The following is a 16746-nucleotide window of genomic DNA, read 5'->3' as shown; positions in this document are numbered from 1 at the left end:
TTAAAAAAAGTACTAAGATGTGGTCTATAAAGTTCTAATAAAGAATAACAGGTAGGAGTTCCTATCATGACTCAGTGGAAATGAACCCGACTTGAATCCATGAGGATGCAGGTTAGATCTCTGGCCTTGCTCAGTGGGTTAAGGATCTAGAGTTGCTATGAGCTGCAATGTATCTCATAGACAAAGCTCAGATCTGGCATTGCTGTGGCTATGGTATAGGCTGGCATCTGAAGCTCTGATTTGACCCCTAGCCTGGTAACTTCCATATGCCATGAATACAGCCCTAAAAAGAAAAAAAAAAGGAAAAAAAAAAAGAGTAACAGATAAAATATGAATGATGAACTTTTGAGATGTTACTTGTAGTCTTGTGTGAGGAAACTGATGAATCTGGCTAGCTGGCTGGTGTCACCTTTGAGAGATTTTGTTTAATTGTTTTTGGAAACTGATTATTTTGGTAGGCAGGATAGTATGCAGTAACAATAGTGATAGGAATAGCTTTTATCTTTTATCTTTTTTTTTTTTGTCTTTTTAGGGCTGTACCCACAGCATATGGAGGTTCCCAGGCTAGGGGTCGAATCCGAACTACAGCTCTGGCCTACGCCAGAGCCACAGCCACAGCCACACTGGATCCAAGCCACTTCTTCGACCTACACCACAGCTCACGGCAATGCTGGATCCTTAATCCACTGAGCAAAGTCAGGGATCCAACCTGCAACCTTATAGTTCCTAGTCGGATTCATTTCTGCTGCGCCACAACTCCTAGGAATAGCTTTTTTTTTGTCTTTTTGCCTTTTCTAGGGCTGCGCCCGTGGCATATGGAGGTTCCCAGGCTAGGGGTCTAATCCGAGCTGTAGCCACCGGCCTGCGCCAGAGCCACAGCAACGCGGGATCTGAGCCATGTCGGCCACCTACACCACAGCTCATGGCAACGCCAGATCCTTAACCCACTGAGCAAGGCCAGGGTTTGAACCTGCAACCTCATGGTTCCTAGTTGGCTTCGTTAACCACTGAGCCACGACGGGAACTCCAGGAATAGCTTTTAAATTTCATATAGTGAAAGGTAAATTGCAAAGGCTTCTTTGTTAACAGTGTTTTGTTGAACTTACTTTATTCTAAGTGCACCCTGCAGTTCTTTGTTGAGTTGATTCACTCTTTTAAGTCTTCCCATGGTCAGGGGAGATGGTAATTCATGGCTGAAATTTGTTTATTGTCCAAGGCTTTAGCATTTAAAGAACAGGTTATACTGGGCACGGGTTTTTATATCTGTCTGTTAAAAACAGTCCATTGTTTTTGGATCTCTATCTAGTCCAGTATAATGCTTGCTTAGAAACTCTAGGAAAATCTTTAAAGAAGTAACTTCTTATCCAGACGGCAGATAGTTTGGGATGTGAGAAAGAAAAAGTAGGTATTTGCATTATTGTATATTTACTTTATTAAATATAGTATCATCAGGCATTTATCTGACCTCTGCAGAATGTGTTGCTGTTGAGTAGTCTGTTGTTGGTGAACCACATCCCAGGCGTCGGTACATCTGCAGGATTAGGCCACACCCACTTCCCTTGGGTGTGTACTTCTGGCTGGAATTGTCCATGTGCCTAGGGGTTAGAGAGAGCACCCAGACCTACCACCCCCTGAGATGCTCAGTGGTCATGAGGATGGTGTGGTTTGCTGCTGGTGTATGGGTATATCTAGGATTGAAGGGAACTTTGGTAAGGTCTCATAACCTCTTTCTCTCACCAAGTTGGTAGCAAATTCGCTTGTGGGGTTTCTTTGTAAGTAGAGGCTTAACCACATCTGCTCCCATCCCACTTCAGTGTTTGGGGCTTTTTTTTGGTCACAAAAAAGTAAGAGCATCTGCTTTGCAGTCATTTATGTCTATTTAAGAAATGAAACATTATTTAAATAAGTGAGCATCTCCATTCTTCACGCTTTTTGTTTTACAGAAAACATCTTTTCACAAGCAGAAGGTAGCTTTCAGTAATTCCTGATTCCTTCTCCCCTTCCTTCCCTACTAGGGCTGAACACTTTGGAAAGACAGCTCGATGCATTGAGCTCACATATCCACAGGTGCCTTAACTATGGGATTGAGGAATCTAATTTTAGACCTACTACCCCTGAAAATCTGCTTTCTCTTCCATTGACAGTATCTTTTATCCTCTGTAATGGGGTGGGGTCCTGTTTTTATGTATGTGAAGTAAAGGAGCTTTACCTTTTCCCCTTTGTAGTACTTAAAATGTTTTCATTGCATGAATTTGGATTTTGACCTTAGGTGTTCCTTTTACTTTTTTTTTCCTCCCCAACTTGGTATCATTGATTATTTCAGTCAAAGACCCTATCTTGCTGTCCATTTAGCAGTATTTCCAGTGGTGCTTCAGTATTTCTGTGTATTCCAGCTGTTTATAGAGTCTTTATGTTTCTCTGCATTTTTTTGTTTTATTTTTTGAGGTGTATACACACAGTTACACTTCATGGAGTTGCATCCAGCCAAGTGTCCATGTTCTTCTTGTGAAGAGGCAGAGAAAATCACCTCTCCCAAGAATTTCCACCTTCTGACCAAGGGAAATGTGTCCTGAAGAGCTGTACGCAGATGGGAGGCAACTTGTTTGCTTGTTCTGCTGCTAGAGCATTGATTTAATTAGAAGACAGGCTGTGGGTGGCCAAGTGCAGACAAAGAAGCACCAGACAGAGCCCAGTTAGCCTGGGACAGTAAAAGTAAGTTACATTCTTTTTAAAACACTTTTTTGAGTACTGATGCTGATTCTTGCCTTTAGTACTAAGGGGCAACTTGTAACTTACTGTTTGTGTTTACACATTAGGTGCATCTGTTCTTTTTCTAAGACTCTAGAAATTAAACATGCTCATTAGCACAAAGTGCCTGCTTAATGGAAAAGCAGTGATTTTTTTCTTTTAATTTTTTTTGGAATAAAAAGCAAATAGAATCAATGATTATATTCTAGATTAATTTTTTAGGGTGCATCAAACCTATGTATTACTTTTTGACCAAATCAAAACACATACAGAGCTTGTTATGTTTGAACTGTACTGATGAGGATGTGAAAATATTTTCACCCTTTTTTAGCCATTTCCTGAAGAGCTATGTAGACCTTATCAGATGAATTCATCTTTGCTGAATCTGGTAGAAGACATGGTCCAAGATCAGACTTAGCAGTTCCTAAGGAGCTTTTAGCTTTATGTTTGAACCTTTATTTTGCTTTGAAAAATATTACTTGCCGAGAATATACATTTTAGAATTCAGTTTTGAGCTACTTAAAGCTACATTTGGTAGTATGGTGGAGTTGGCAGTAATTTTGTGGTTATGTGGCAGCAATTTAGACTTTTTTTTTTTCTTTTTAGGGCTGCACGTGCAGTGGATGGAAGTTCCCAGGCTAGGGGTTGAATCAGAGCTGCAGCTGCAGGCTTATGCCACAGCCACAGCAACTTGGGGTCCGAGCCACATCTGTGGCCTATGCTGCAGTCTGTGGCAACCCTGGATCCTTAATATCCTGAGTGAGGCCAGGGATCAAACATGCATCCTCAGGGATACTAGTTGGGTTCTTAACCCTCTGAGCCACTATAGAAACTCCCAAGACTTCTGGATTAAATGTAAAATGTCTACTTGTTCTAAATTAATAGAGATATTAGATTCATTGTCTCTTGGATTTATAGTGCTGTGATTATTAAATCACTTGTATATGTGTATGGTGTGTGTGTGTGTAATGTGTGTGTGTTTAGATCTGTATCATTTGGGACCTCAATTTTATAATGTAACATCTACTGTTTTTTGCTTTTGGTAATGAAAGTCGAGGTTAAGAACAGTTTTGTGTATTCAGCAAAATCACTGGCTGATATGAAGGTCAATATGAGAGACTGCTTTTTTTTTTTTTTTTCTTTCTTTTTTTCTTTTTTTAGGGCTGCACCTGTGGCATATGGAAATTCCCAGGCTAGGAGTCAAATTGGAGCTGCAGCTGCTGGCCTACTCCACAGCCACAGCAATGCCAGATCTGAGCTGCATCTGAGATCTACACCACAGCTCATGGCAACACCAGATCCTTAACCCACAGAGCAAGGCCAGGGATTTAACCCACATCCTCAAGGATGCTAGTTGGGTTTGTTAATGCTGAGCCACAACGGGAACTCCTGAGAGCCTGCTTTTGGTTTTAAGGTTTTGTCTATCTCTCAAATGCAGCCCTTGATTCAGAATCTGGAAAGGAGTGAGGAAGAACCTTAAGTTACATAATTTTTAGGAATCTCATCAAGATCGTATCCTAAATCCTACTCCAAAGCAGAACAAAATATTACTTCAGTTTTTTTTTATTCATTCTCTCCCTATCTGCCTGTCATCTAATTTTTATATTTGCATCAGACTTTACCTAAGTGTTAGAGTAATGAAGGATTGCAGTTCACTGTAGCAGAGCAAACAGCTTAAAATGGAATCCTAAGGCATCCCAGTTGACAAAAGTTCTCTGGCCATTCCCACTGGTAAGGAGTTTTTACTGCCAGTCATTCTCATTCAGGGTCCAGGCCTCCAGCATAGTATATGAATTTCCTGACAGTTCATGACATACATTTAATATAGTGTATCAACACTATAACACTTATTAGGCTTCTCAGAAAATTCGGTGTGGGGAACTTATTTATGTTTTCCTCTTTTGGAGTATGTGCAGATGTTAACATTTTCTAGGGGTTGGAAGCCTTTTAAATAAAAAGCATATTTATAACTTTTAAACATACTTAATAAGTTGTTATACCCCTTCCTCCCCCCCAATTCTGACCATGTCCTCACCTCACATATGATAGAAGGATAGTTTATGTTATTACAATTCCATGGTCTGTTGGGTTCTTTTTGAGTGATATTTCCATATTATTGTCAACATGGTTAAAAGGTGTAAGTATTTAGGTTGAAGGGAAGTATAAGTAGATGCCAAATTTGGCTTTACTAGAGAAACAACTACATTTGTCTGTTCTATTGAAGATCATGTGGAAAGGACAATTTCAGGTACCATGTGTGCTAACTTCTTCCTGGACATCGTAAAGAATCCAACTAAAACAAAGTGTAAAACTATTTCAGATGTGCAGCTCTATGGAAGCCAATATTTTATTTTAGAGATTTGTGTTGTGTTTGACAAGTAACCCTTTGTACTACAATTCTGTGGCTTTCAATTAAAAAAAATAGCCATGAAAATAAACTGCTGCATTGTCATTTTTCTGCTTAATTATGTGTTTATTTGCAAATGAGGCAGATTAATAATGGAAAGGAGATGAACACAGATGGGCAGTGCTTTTTTGTTAAAATACTTTAAATGATAAATTAGAGAAAAAACATGGCTCTCTTTTTTTTCCACAGAATATTGTGTGCCAGATCAACAAATACTATAATGAACAAGTAGCAATATTTGTTGCATTTATTCTGACATTTCTAGAAGGGCTTGGATGCTTCCAGAAGATCATTAAAAACTCTTGGTTCTTAATGTATACAATGCTGTGTGTTAGTTTTTTTTTTTTTTAACATTGAATATGTTGTTTTTTGTGTAATTGAACCATTGAAAAAATGAACTGTCACAGATACTAAAACTATTTGACTCCACTGTTCACAGAGTGTGATGCTAACAAACGTTCTCTCAACTTATATCCAGGATTGAGAAAATATTACTTTAACACATGTTAAAAGTGGAGCGCTGTAACTATTTGGCTAGGTACAATTCCGGGCTGTCTGAGTTGAGTAATTTCCTCAGGCATTCCAACTTTGATCAGCCACAGCACGAACTTTTAGCATGTCTGTAAAGCAGCCAGTGCATCTGTAAATATTGCTGAGGAAGAGAAAAGAGAAAGAATGCCAAAAAGAAAGAATACTCTCTGTTGTTGAGCAGTTACAGAATGAAAATGGAAAGTTTTTTGTTTTCCTAGGAACTCTTTTTAAATAATTGAGCTTCTGATGTTTAAGTATGCCCCTTGGTTCTGGATTAATGAATGAAAGATACTTCATTTGGCCCTAGTAAAAATGTTTTCTAACTCTGCTGAAATGTATTGCTTAGAGTCCATTCATTCTTAAACTTTCCAGTCTTTATTAATATAATACTAATTGGCTAAAAACCTAAACATAAGCAGTAGTATGCATCTCAGTAAATCATGTCTTAATTGTTTAGATCTAGTGTTAGGGTGAATATATTCTTATATGACCCTCTTTTACCTTTTTTTTTTTTTTTTTTTCCCCTTTAGGGCCACACCTGTAGCATATGGAAGTTCCCAGGGCAGGGGTCAAATCAGAGCTGCAGCTATTGGCCTACATCATGGCCACAGCAATGTGGGATCTGAGCTGCATCTGACCTCCATCATAGCTCACGGCAACACCAGATCTTTAACCCATTGAGCAGGGACAGGGATTGAACCTGCATCCTCGTGGATACTAGTTGGGCTCGTAACCCACTGAGCCACAATGGGAATTCCGTATCACCCAGTTTTAGAGAATAACTCTAAGAAAAGGCAACACCATTGCAGAAGTCATTTCATTGTTTTCAACACATGGTTGAAAATAGGTTTCTGGGTGTTATCTTCAGTGACTTGCAAATGAATTTGCAATTATCTGCTGGTTTCTATGTATAAATACTAATGAAGATTATTTATAATGGTAAACCATCCTCTTGGATACAACATGATCACATCACATGGATATATCTTTTTTTTTTTTTTTTTTGTCTTTTTGCCATTTCTTGGGCCGCACCCGCGGCATATGGAGGTTCCCAGGCTAAGGGTTGAATCGGAGCTGTGGCCACTGGCCTACACCAGAGCCACAGCAACTTGGGATCCAAGCCGAGTCTGCAACCCACACCACAGCTCATGGCAACGCCGGATCCTTAACCCACTGAGCAAGGCCAGGGATCGAACCCGCAACCTCGTGGTTCCTAGTCAGATTCATTAATCACTGAGCCACAACGGGAACTCCTCATATCACATGGATATATCTTTCCTGGGCATCTTTTAAGGCATAGTAGGCAACTACTTGGGGACTGAATGTTAAGTTGGATCATCTATCTCGCCTCTTTCTGACCTTATTTCCTGGACTCCTAGGATAGCAGATACCATGACCTCCAGTTTGGTCCAGTTGTGAAAATTCTGCTTTTTAGGTCAGCATTGTCTCAGATATTAGGAGGAATCCAGAATTGTGTGATTTCTGTTGCAGAACTCTGTTATTCTCCACATTCTTTAATTAGTCAGTCATAGAAAACAAGGTAAACCCAGTTAAGTAAAATTTTCTGATAGTAAATAAAAGTTTTATCATAGTTTTACCCTCTTTTCATTGAGTGTTTTTTCAGAACTAGACAAAGGGCAGTATAGTTGGTAATTTACACCCTTTAAGCACATTCACTATATCCTAGAAGAGGTACAGAGAAATGGTAAACTGGCAGTTTGGGCAGGAAGATGGAAAGTCAAAGCCTGGATGAGCTAATGTGACTTTCAGAAGCAGGTGCTTGAGTGGATTGCTAAGTCTGGTTACCTTGTTACTGTTCCTTTGATTACCCAAGAATTTTTCTTGTAAATATGGTCTATCCGAATGCCATAATTTCTTCAAAATTTAATATTTCTTTAATTTCATGTGCCTATTGCCTTGAATTTAAAATCACTGAAGTTCACACTGAGAACATAAGAGCCAACTTTTACAAAAGCTGTGTATCTGGTATCTATTTGTAGATGGATTCTCATTATCCTTTAATTATTTTACCTGATTATCTCTTGTTTTTTTTTTTTGCATGCTACCTCAACTGATGTCCCCCCTTGCCCTCTGCTGCATAACCGTATACATTTTATGTGTTTTTTTTTTTTTTTTTTGGTTTGTTTGTTTTGCTCCAGATTACTAACTCCAAAGAGAATGCTGTGTTTTATCATTTTAAAAATGGCAGTTCAGGAGTTCCCATCATGGCTCAGTGGTAACAAACCAAACTAGTATCCATGAGGACTTGAGTTCAATCCCTGGCCTTGATCAGAGGATTAAGGATCCAGCATTGCCATGATGTAGGTTGTAGACATGGCTTGGATTCTGCAAGTTGCTGTGGCTGTGGTGTAGGCCGGCAGCTATAGCTTGAATTGGATCTCAAGCCTGGGAGCTTCCATATCATGTGAATACGGCCTAACAAAAACAAAAAAAATGGCAGTTCACCACTGGATAAAGTTGTTGGTGAAGCTGTCTATTACTAGTGGTAATCAAGGGAGTCTTGAGAAAAGATCATGGTATTTCATCATCCTTCTTGTGAATTCTGAGTAGAAAGCTTATCTTACTCATTTTGGAAAAGTGAAAAAAGTATTATGAATTCTAATTTTCATCATAGGAAGATACCTGGCATTTCTGACCATTAACCTGGCTTTTAGTAAAGAGTGTTGATACGGGGTTGTTGGTCTACAGCACAGATTAAATGGTTTACTTCTTTACTTATCATTCTTCTTGTTTAAATAGCAAGAAATAAGAATATTCAGTGTTTTAAATATTCAACTAAACATGAGAATGAAATCATGATTTGTTGTTAAGACTGGCATTTGTGTCAAAAAGCTGCTTTGCCTGAAATCAGTATTGTGTGGAAAACTGAAGACTTACCAAAGCTGAGAGTTTTCATCTGGAGAAGCATGAGACATTAGTAACCTTTATAAAGTGATGTAGGACAGAGGTTGCAGAAGAGACACTTTACAGATGTGTGTTGATTGGCCCATAGACTAGTCCTTAAAAATTGGAATTTGTTGCCAACATTAAAAATCAGGAAACTCATGGAGTTCCTGTTGTAGCTGAACAGTAACAAAGCCAGTTAGTATCCTTGAGAACGTAGGTTTGATCCTTGGCCTTGCTCAGTGGGTTAAGGACCCGGCATTACTGTGAGCTGTGGTATAGGTCACAGATGAGGCTAGGATCCTGTGTTGCTGTGGCTATGGTATAGGCTGGCAGCTGCAGCTCCAGTTAACCCTCTGGCCTGGGAACTTCCATATGCCGCAGGTGTGGTCTGGAAAAAAGAAAAAATCAGGAGACTCATAAAAATCTGGGTTTCTAACTTTTTCTTTTTAAAAAGAGAGATTTGGTCACATGGAACATGCATTCTGTTAGGGTTGCAGTCTGCCAGGATTGAGCAGACTGCAACCTATATTCCTTTTGAATATAGGAAGCTGTGTAACTAAGACCATTATTTCAGCTCAAGGCATAGCCGAAAATAAGGCTTGAACAGATATGCCAACTGTTTTTCTTGTTGGAAGGCCCAAGAAAATGAACTGAAAATTTTATTGCTCTTGAGATTGCAGATTGTCACAACAGGGGTTTCTACCAAAAGTAACAGGAAATCTGAATGAGCTTTGATTTGATTTTTTAATATTGGAATTAGATTAAGGTATTAACTTATTATTTCAAAACTGAACTTTAAATTAAGCTAAAGACTTTTCAAAAAGTTTATCAAAGCAGTTTGAATCAGAACCAAAGTATATCACTCCAGAGAGTTTGAACTGGAGCTGAAGCATATCAAAATACTCTGTGACCTGACTAAGCTTGAACTAAATCTTTTCCTTTATTTACTTCTAGTCCCAGAAGTAAAATATTATTGTCAATGTGAAAAAAGAATGTACCAGAAATGACCATAAGTACAAGCCTATTGCCCCAATTTCCAAAGTTTGTCTTGCCAACCTCCTAAGGGATATTTAACGTCCAACATCATTTATCTTAATCTTGATCTCACTACTTCTCGATAGAAAATTACTAAGAAAAATCATTGATTTGCACATAATATTTGTGGTTGCACCTTTGATGATTACACAGAAACCTTTGTCCTTTTACCAGTGATTCTATAAATCTTTTTCCAATTCATCTAACTTTTGTCCAGTAACAGTTGAATCCTAGTTCCTGGAATGGCTAGCTTTTGTAGCCTCTTATGATTCACTCATGCTTTCTTTTTATTTTATTTTTTTCCTGCTGTACAGCATGGGGATCAAGTTACTCTTACATGTATACATTTTTTTCCCCATCCTTTGTTCTGCTGCAATATGAGTATCTAGACATAGTTCTCAATGCTACTCAGCAGGATCTCCTTGTAAATCTATTCTAAATTGTATCTGATAACCCCAAGCTCCCAATCCCTCCCACTCCCTCCCTCTCCCTTCGGGCAGCCACAAGTCTATTCTCCAAGTCCATGATTTTCTTTTCTGTGGAGAAGTTCATTTGTGCTGGACATTAGATTCCAGTTATGGTGATATCATATGGTATTTGCCTTTGTCTTTCTGACTCATTTCACTCAGTATGAGAGTCTCTAGTTCCATCCATGTTGCTGCAAATGGCATGATGCCATTCTTTTTTATGGCTGAGTAGTATTCCATTGTGTATATATACCACATCTTCTGAATCCAATCATCTGTGGATGGATATTTGGGTTGTTTCCATGTCCTGGCTATTGTGAATAGTGCTGCAATGAACATGCGGGTGCATGTGTCTCTTTTAAGTAGAGTTTTGTCTGGATATATGCCCAAGAGTGGGACTGGGGGGTCATATGGAAGTTCTATGTATAGATTTCTATGGTATCTCCAAACTGTTCTCCATAGTGGCTGTACCAGTTTACATTCCCACCAGCAGTGCAGGAGGGTTCCCTTTTCTCCACAACCCCTCCAGCACTTGTTATTTGTGGATTTATTAATGATGGCCATTCTGACTGGTGTGAGGTGGTATCTCATGGTAGTTTTGATTTGCATTTCTCTTATAATCAGGGATGTTGAGCATTTTTTCATGTGTCTGCTGGCCATCTGTATATCTTCCTTGGAGAACAGTCTATTCAGGTCTTTTGCCCATTTTTCCATTGGTCAATTGGCTTTTTTGCTATTGAGTTGTATAAGTTGCTTTTATCACTCATGCTTTCTTACTCTCCACCTTCTCTGTGCTGTTGCTCATAGTTGCCTTTACAGCCACCTCAAGGTGGTTCAAGGAGAAAACAAGGTTAAGCAGCTTATGGAATTCATTTAGGTCAGAGTTTCTCAAGGTGAGGGCCACGGTCCAAGTGGATCAAAATCACCTGAGGTAGCTTGTTAAAAAAATAAATAAAAATAAAAGAGTCCTTTTATTTACCTCACATGACCTAAGTCAGAATTTTTGGGGATAGGAGTCTGGAAATTTTCATTTTCTGATTTTTTTTTTCTTTTCTTTTTTGACCACCCCATGGCATATGGAGTTCCTGGACCAGGAATCAGATCTGAGCCACAGTTGTCACTTACGCCATAGCTGCAGCAACTCTGGATCTTTAACCCACTGCACCGACCTGGGGATTGAACCTGAATTCTGGAGCTGTAGAGATGCCACTGGTCCCATTGTGCCACAGTGGGAACTCCACGTTTTTCTGATAAAACAACAACAACCACCAAAAAAACCCTTTTGGAATAATCGTAGATCACATGCAGCTTTAAGAAATAATATGGAGAGATCCTTTGGGTCCTCTGCCCAGCAATGCTAACCATTTTTTAACTTGCAGTTAAACTTTTATTAAAAATTTAGGAGTTCCCATTGTGGCTGAGCAGGTTAAGAACTCAACCAGTATCCCTGAGGATGAGATTTTGATTCCTGGCCTTGCTCAGTGGGTTAAAGGTTCCGGCGTTGCCTCAAGCTGTGGTGTAGGTTGCAGATGTGGTTTAGATCCCATGTTGCCCCATCTGTGGCGTAGGCCTGCAACTGCAGCTCTGATTCGACCCCTAGCCTGGGAACTTCCATATGCCAGGGGTGCAGCCCTAAAAGACCAAAAAAAAAAAAAAAAAAAATTACATTATAGTTTTAAAACTTTTAATTGTAGTATACCTATAGAAAAACATACACCTCTATGGTAAGGGGGCAGGTCCTTGAGTTTTTCAGAGGGAACCAGTGCCCAGATTAGGAAACAACATTTGCAGCCCTCCAGAAGGCCCCCTCTGCCTGCCCCCTTCCAGTCACCCTAGGATAAAGCCTGTTCTGAAATGGAACCATGCCATATGTATTCTTTTGTGTCCACCTTTTTTGTTTAATTGAGGTGCAACTCACAGAATACAAAATTAGTCTAAAGTGAGTAAATAGTTATTCATGTGTATACCATAATTTGTTTATCACAGTATTGCTGTGAACATTCCTGTACTTCTTTTTTTTTTTTTTTTGCTCTTTTTGCCTTTTTCTAGGACTGCTCCTGCGGCACATGGAGGTTCCCAGGCTAGGGGTCTAATCGGAGCTGTAGCCACCGGCCTACACCACAGCCACAGCAATGCAGGATCTGAGCTGCGTCTGCAACCCACACCACAGCTCATGGCAATGCCGGATCCTCAACGCACTGAGCAAGGCCGGGGGCTGAACCTGCAACCCCATGGTTCCTAGTTGGATTCGCTAATCACTGAGCTACGACAGGAACTCCAGTACTTTATTCCTTTTGCAGAATATTATTCAACATTATTCATGTGTATACTGTAATTTTTTTTTTTCTTTTTAGGGTCACATCCATGGAATATGGAAGTTCCCCGCCTAGGGGTTGAATCGGAGCTGCAGCTGCCAGCCTACGCCACAGTCACAGCAATGCCAGATCCACATTGTGTCTGTGACCTACACCACAGCTCACGACAGATCCTTCACCCACTGAGCAGGGCCAGGGATGGAACCTACATCCTCATGGATACTAGGCAGGTTCATTATCACTGAGCCACAACAGGAACTCCGGGTGGTTTCCACTTTTTTTTTTTGTTTGTGAGCAGTGTTTGTGATGACTAGTGAACAGTATTGCTGTGAACATTCCTGTACAAGTGTTTGTTTGAGTATCAAGTTACTGGGTCATATATTAATTCTGTGTTTAACGTTTTATGAAATCACCAGATGGTTCCATGACAGCTGGACCATTTTACATTACCAACAGTAATGTACAAGTGTCATACGGTTTCTCCATATTCTTGCCAATACTTGTTGTCTTTTGTTTTTGTGATTATAACCATCCTCATGGGTATGATGTGGTACCTCATTGTGATTATGATTTTCTTTCTGAATAATGGTGTTGAACATCTTTTCACACGCTTGCTGCCCATTTGTATATCTTCTTCACATGAATGTCTGTTGAAGTCTATTCAAGTCCTGTGCTCATTTTATAATTGGGTTGTTTTTTAGTTATTGTTCTTGAAAGTTACAGGAGTTCGTGTATTTTGGATACTACTATTGCATTTCTCTGTAAGTGTGAAATTATGTCAAAATAAACACTTAAAAGGGAAAATAAATTGTAACTACCCCTGAGGCTTTCTTGTCTCCTCCTTATAGCCTTCTCGCCATGCCCAGTACTTCCTATCTCCTGTCCTGTTTCATTTTTCTTCATCCATTTACTGCTATCTATGATGCCATTTAATTTATTTAATTGTTTTCTTTTTGGTTGCACCTGTGGCCAGCAGAAGTTCCAGGCCAGGAATCGAACCCAATGCCAGATACTCAACCCACTGAACCACCAGGGAACTCCAAATTTATTTAATTTGTCATTGTCTCATCTTCCTTAGCTAGAATTGAGGCTCCATGTAGGCAAGTATATTTTTCTGTATTGTTCACTGCTATATCCCCATGAGTTAGGTCAAGGTTAATAAACCATGGCCTGAAAGCCAAATTTGGACTTTTGCCTGTTTTTGAATGGCCTGCAAACTAAGAATGGTTTTTTAAATGATTGCAGTCAAAAGAAGAATATTTCATGACACTATAAAAGTTTATGAAATTCATATTTCAGTGTTTATAATGAAGTTTTATTGGAACACAGCCATGCTCCTTTGTTTGTATATTTTCTCTGGCTGCTTTCATGCTGCAAAGGCAGAGTTGAGTTGTTGTAGACTTGCCTGTGTGGCCTGCAAAGCTTGAGCTGTATCATATACCTGCCTCTTTCCAGAAAAGATTTGCCTGGCACACAAGTGAACAATAAATATTTGTTGAATGAATGATTGAATCTTAACCTATACCACCACAGAGGAGTCTAAATTGGAAATCTTTCAACAATCCAGTCTTGACAATTTGAGCTTAATTGGCTGCTTAATAAAAATATCCCCAAATGATTTTTTGGTAATACATTTTCGTTGGCTTCCATTCATCCTGTAAATAGTGAAAACTGATGATGAAATACCAGGGAATTTGTAATTCTTAGGATAATGTCAGGTAGGGTAGGTTTATTGTACAAGTTTTACCAGTGTTAGTTTGAAAAAGACTATGGTATCGCAGAGTATACATCCTGTTTTTATTACCGTATTTTAAAAAGATTCAAGAAATAGTTTGTTTCAAAATCTGTTTGGTTCTTTCCCTTTTTCCCATCAGCTTTAGATTAAAAAAAAACTTATCTGCTTATTAATGAAGGCAGTAATTAAAATAATTTTGACATTTTAGTATACTTAATTTTGAATAAGAAAGTGTATTATCACATAATTTCATTCCACTGTTGAATTTGCCCTTAGATCACAGGGTATGAATACTAACATATTAGTAATTTCCTATAAATGTTTAACTTCTTCTTTAAGGAAGATTGTAAATTGGACAAACACAAATCACTTTATATAAAAATGATTTTATGATGTGCCAGTTTAGTTTCTGTACAACATTTGAAAACTAAATTGTTTGCATCTGTAAGAGTTGTTAATAGAGGTCACATAAGAGATCCCCAGGGGTTCAGTATGCCCCATGGCCTTGCACACAGTTTTTATTTTATTTTCTGTTTTCAGCAAAGGACATTAAATGTGTAATACAGGTTGTGGTTTATAGTCAGGGAGTAATGCTTTGCACATCTTTGCTTTGGCTCGATGTTTCCAAATTTCATTAATAAGAAAGGGTTTCCATGTCTTGATGGGGGGGTAACTCCTGACTTGCCTCTTGGCCTTCCTACCCTCTCTTTTCCTTCTTTGGCTGCCCACGGCATATGGAGTTCCTGTGTCAGGGATCAGATCTGAGCTGCAGTTGTGATCTAAGTCGCAGCTGTGGCAACACCGGATCCTTAACCCACTGTGCTGGGCTGGGGAGTGAACCTGCATCCCAGCACTTCCAAGACACTGCCAATTCCCTTTGCCACAGTGGGAACTCCAGCTTTGTCTCCTTTGAAAGTTATAAGTTAGCTTAAAGAATATTTTGCTTTTCAAATGTTATCTTTTAGAAACTGAAAATTTTATTGCCTAAATTTATTTCATTTCTGTTGTTTCAATTGTGAGAAGATTGAATTCTTAACACTATTACATTTTTCTGGCATTTCTCTGTAGAAGTGACCTGGAAGAATCCATAAGTATCAGCTTGCTTTTAGGGATTATCGTTCACAGTGATTGGTTATTCTATTTACATCTATTTGTAGTCAACTCTTATTCATTCTGCAAATATTTATTTATTATGTCTAAAGTATTATGCTAAACATTACTTTAGACACTGGGATATAATACCTAAAAAGTTAAATTGTTATCCTCATAGGGCTTACATTCTATGGGAAGAATGAAACAATTGTATATAATGTCAAGTAGTAAAAAGTACCAGAAAGGAGAATAAGAGAAAAAATAGTTGTGGGAAATGCTACATAATTAAGGAAAGGACAGACCTGCCTGTAAGAGCTTATTTGAGCAGAGACATGAGGGAAATGGGGGAGAAAACCATGCAAAGATGTCAGGGAAAGGAGTTTTGGGTTTGAAGGAAAAGTACCCCATTGTCTCTTCTTACCTCATTTTATTCTTCTTTCTAGTACTTATCACCATGGAACATCAACTATACATGCATATATAAATGTACGTGTATGTTTCTATACACACACATACAGTCTTTATTTATTGACTCTTTTCCCTATTGTAATCACTCACTAAGCTCAGCATTTCAGAATGTAAAAATCCCCAGGTGGGAGTGTTCCTCTTGAGCTCAGGAAGATGCAAGAATGCTGCGTGGCTGGTCCATAGAAGGGAGAGGGAGAGAGGGGCCAAATCATGGAGGGCCTTGTAAACCCTGGAAATTAAGACTTTACATGTTATTCTAGGTGTGATGGGAAACGACTGCAGGTGTTTGAACAAGGGAGTAACAGGATTTTAAAAGGATCTCTGGCTATTGATTGGACACAATGATTGCTGGTTGTACAAAAAGATCCAGGTCAGAAAATCAACAGCAAATGACCATTTACAAAGCTCATGTATTTTAGGAGTTCCCGTCGTGGCTCAGTGGTTAATGAATCCGACTAGGAACCATGAGGTTGCGGGTTCGATCCCTGGCCTTGCTCAGTGGGTTAAGGGTCTGGTGTTGCCATGAGCTGTGGTGTAGGTCATAGACTTGGCTCGGATCTGGCGTTGCTATGGCTCTGGCGTAGGCCGGCAGCTACAGCTGTGATTGGACCCCTAGCCTGGGAACATCCATATGCCACGGGAGCGGCCCTAGAAATGGCAAAAAGACAAACAACAACAACAAACCTTATGTATTTTATTAGGGGAGGTGGTCACTTTATAACAAGTGATAGGTACATTTATTTTGTCAGTTTATTTAAGTATAATTTATATATAACAGAATTCAACTTTTTTTTTGTTTGTTTTTGCTTTTTAGGGCTGAACATGAGGCATATGGAGGTTCCTGGGCTAGGGGTCAAATTGGAGCTGCAGCTGCAGGCCTGTACCATAGCCACAGCAATGCCAGATCTGAGCCACACCTGTGACCTACACCACTGCTTGCAGCAATGCTAGATCCTTAACCTGCTGAGTGAGGTCAAGGATGGAACCCATATGCTCATGGGTGCTAGTTGGGTTCGTAACCCACTGAGCCACAATGGAAGC

General features: G+C 39.2%; 1 protein-coding gene across 42 annotated transcripts in view; it reads left to right on the top strand.

The window, feature by feature from the left end:
• The window catches only part of TASP1 (taspase 1), a 392837-nt gene that overhangs the window by 20945 nt on the left and 355146 nt on the right, over positions 1 to 16746 (top strand). For 15 of the 42 annotated variants that reach the window (XR_014831943.1, XR_014831942.1, XR_014831940.1 and 12 more), the window contains exon 5: positions 2446 to 2712. The exons of 23 other annotated variants lie outside the window; for them this stretch is intronic. The gene's annotated coding sequence lies outside the window, so the exon portion shown is untranslated. Of the gene's footprint in view, positions 1 to 2015; positions 2713 to 16746 lie in introns of all 42 variants that reach the window. 4 more of the 42 variants (XM_085003111.1, XM_085003121.1, XM_085003115.1 and 1 more) reach the window with 1 other exon arrangement.

The sequence above is a fragment of the Sus scrofa genome, chromosome 17, assembly GCF_054392235.1.
Source record: "Sus scrofa isolate SSC_HxYL_T2T_F1_AM1 chromosome 17, Sscrofa_HxYL_maternal_Yorkshire_Landrace_v2.0, whole genome shotgun sequence".
Classification (NCBI taxonomy): Eukaryota; Metazoa; Chordata; class Mammalia; order Artiodactyla; family Suidae; genus Sus; species Sus scrofa.
Note: the sequence above shows the minus strand (reverse complement) of the source record. Positions and strands in the feature narration are given on the sequence as shown.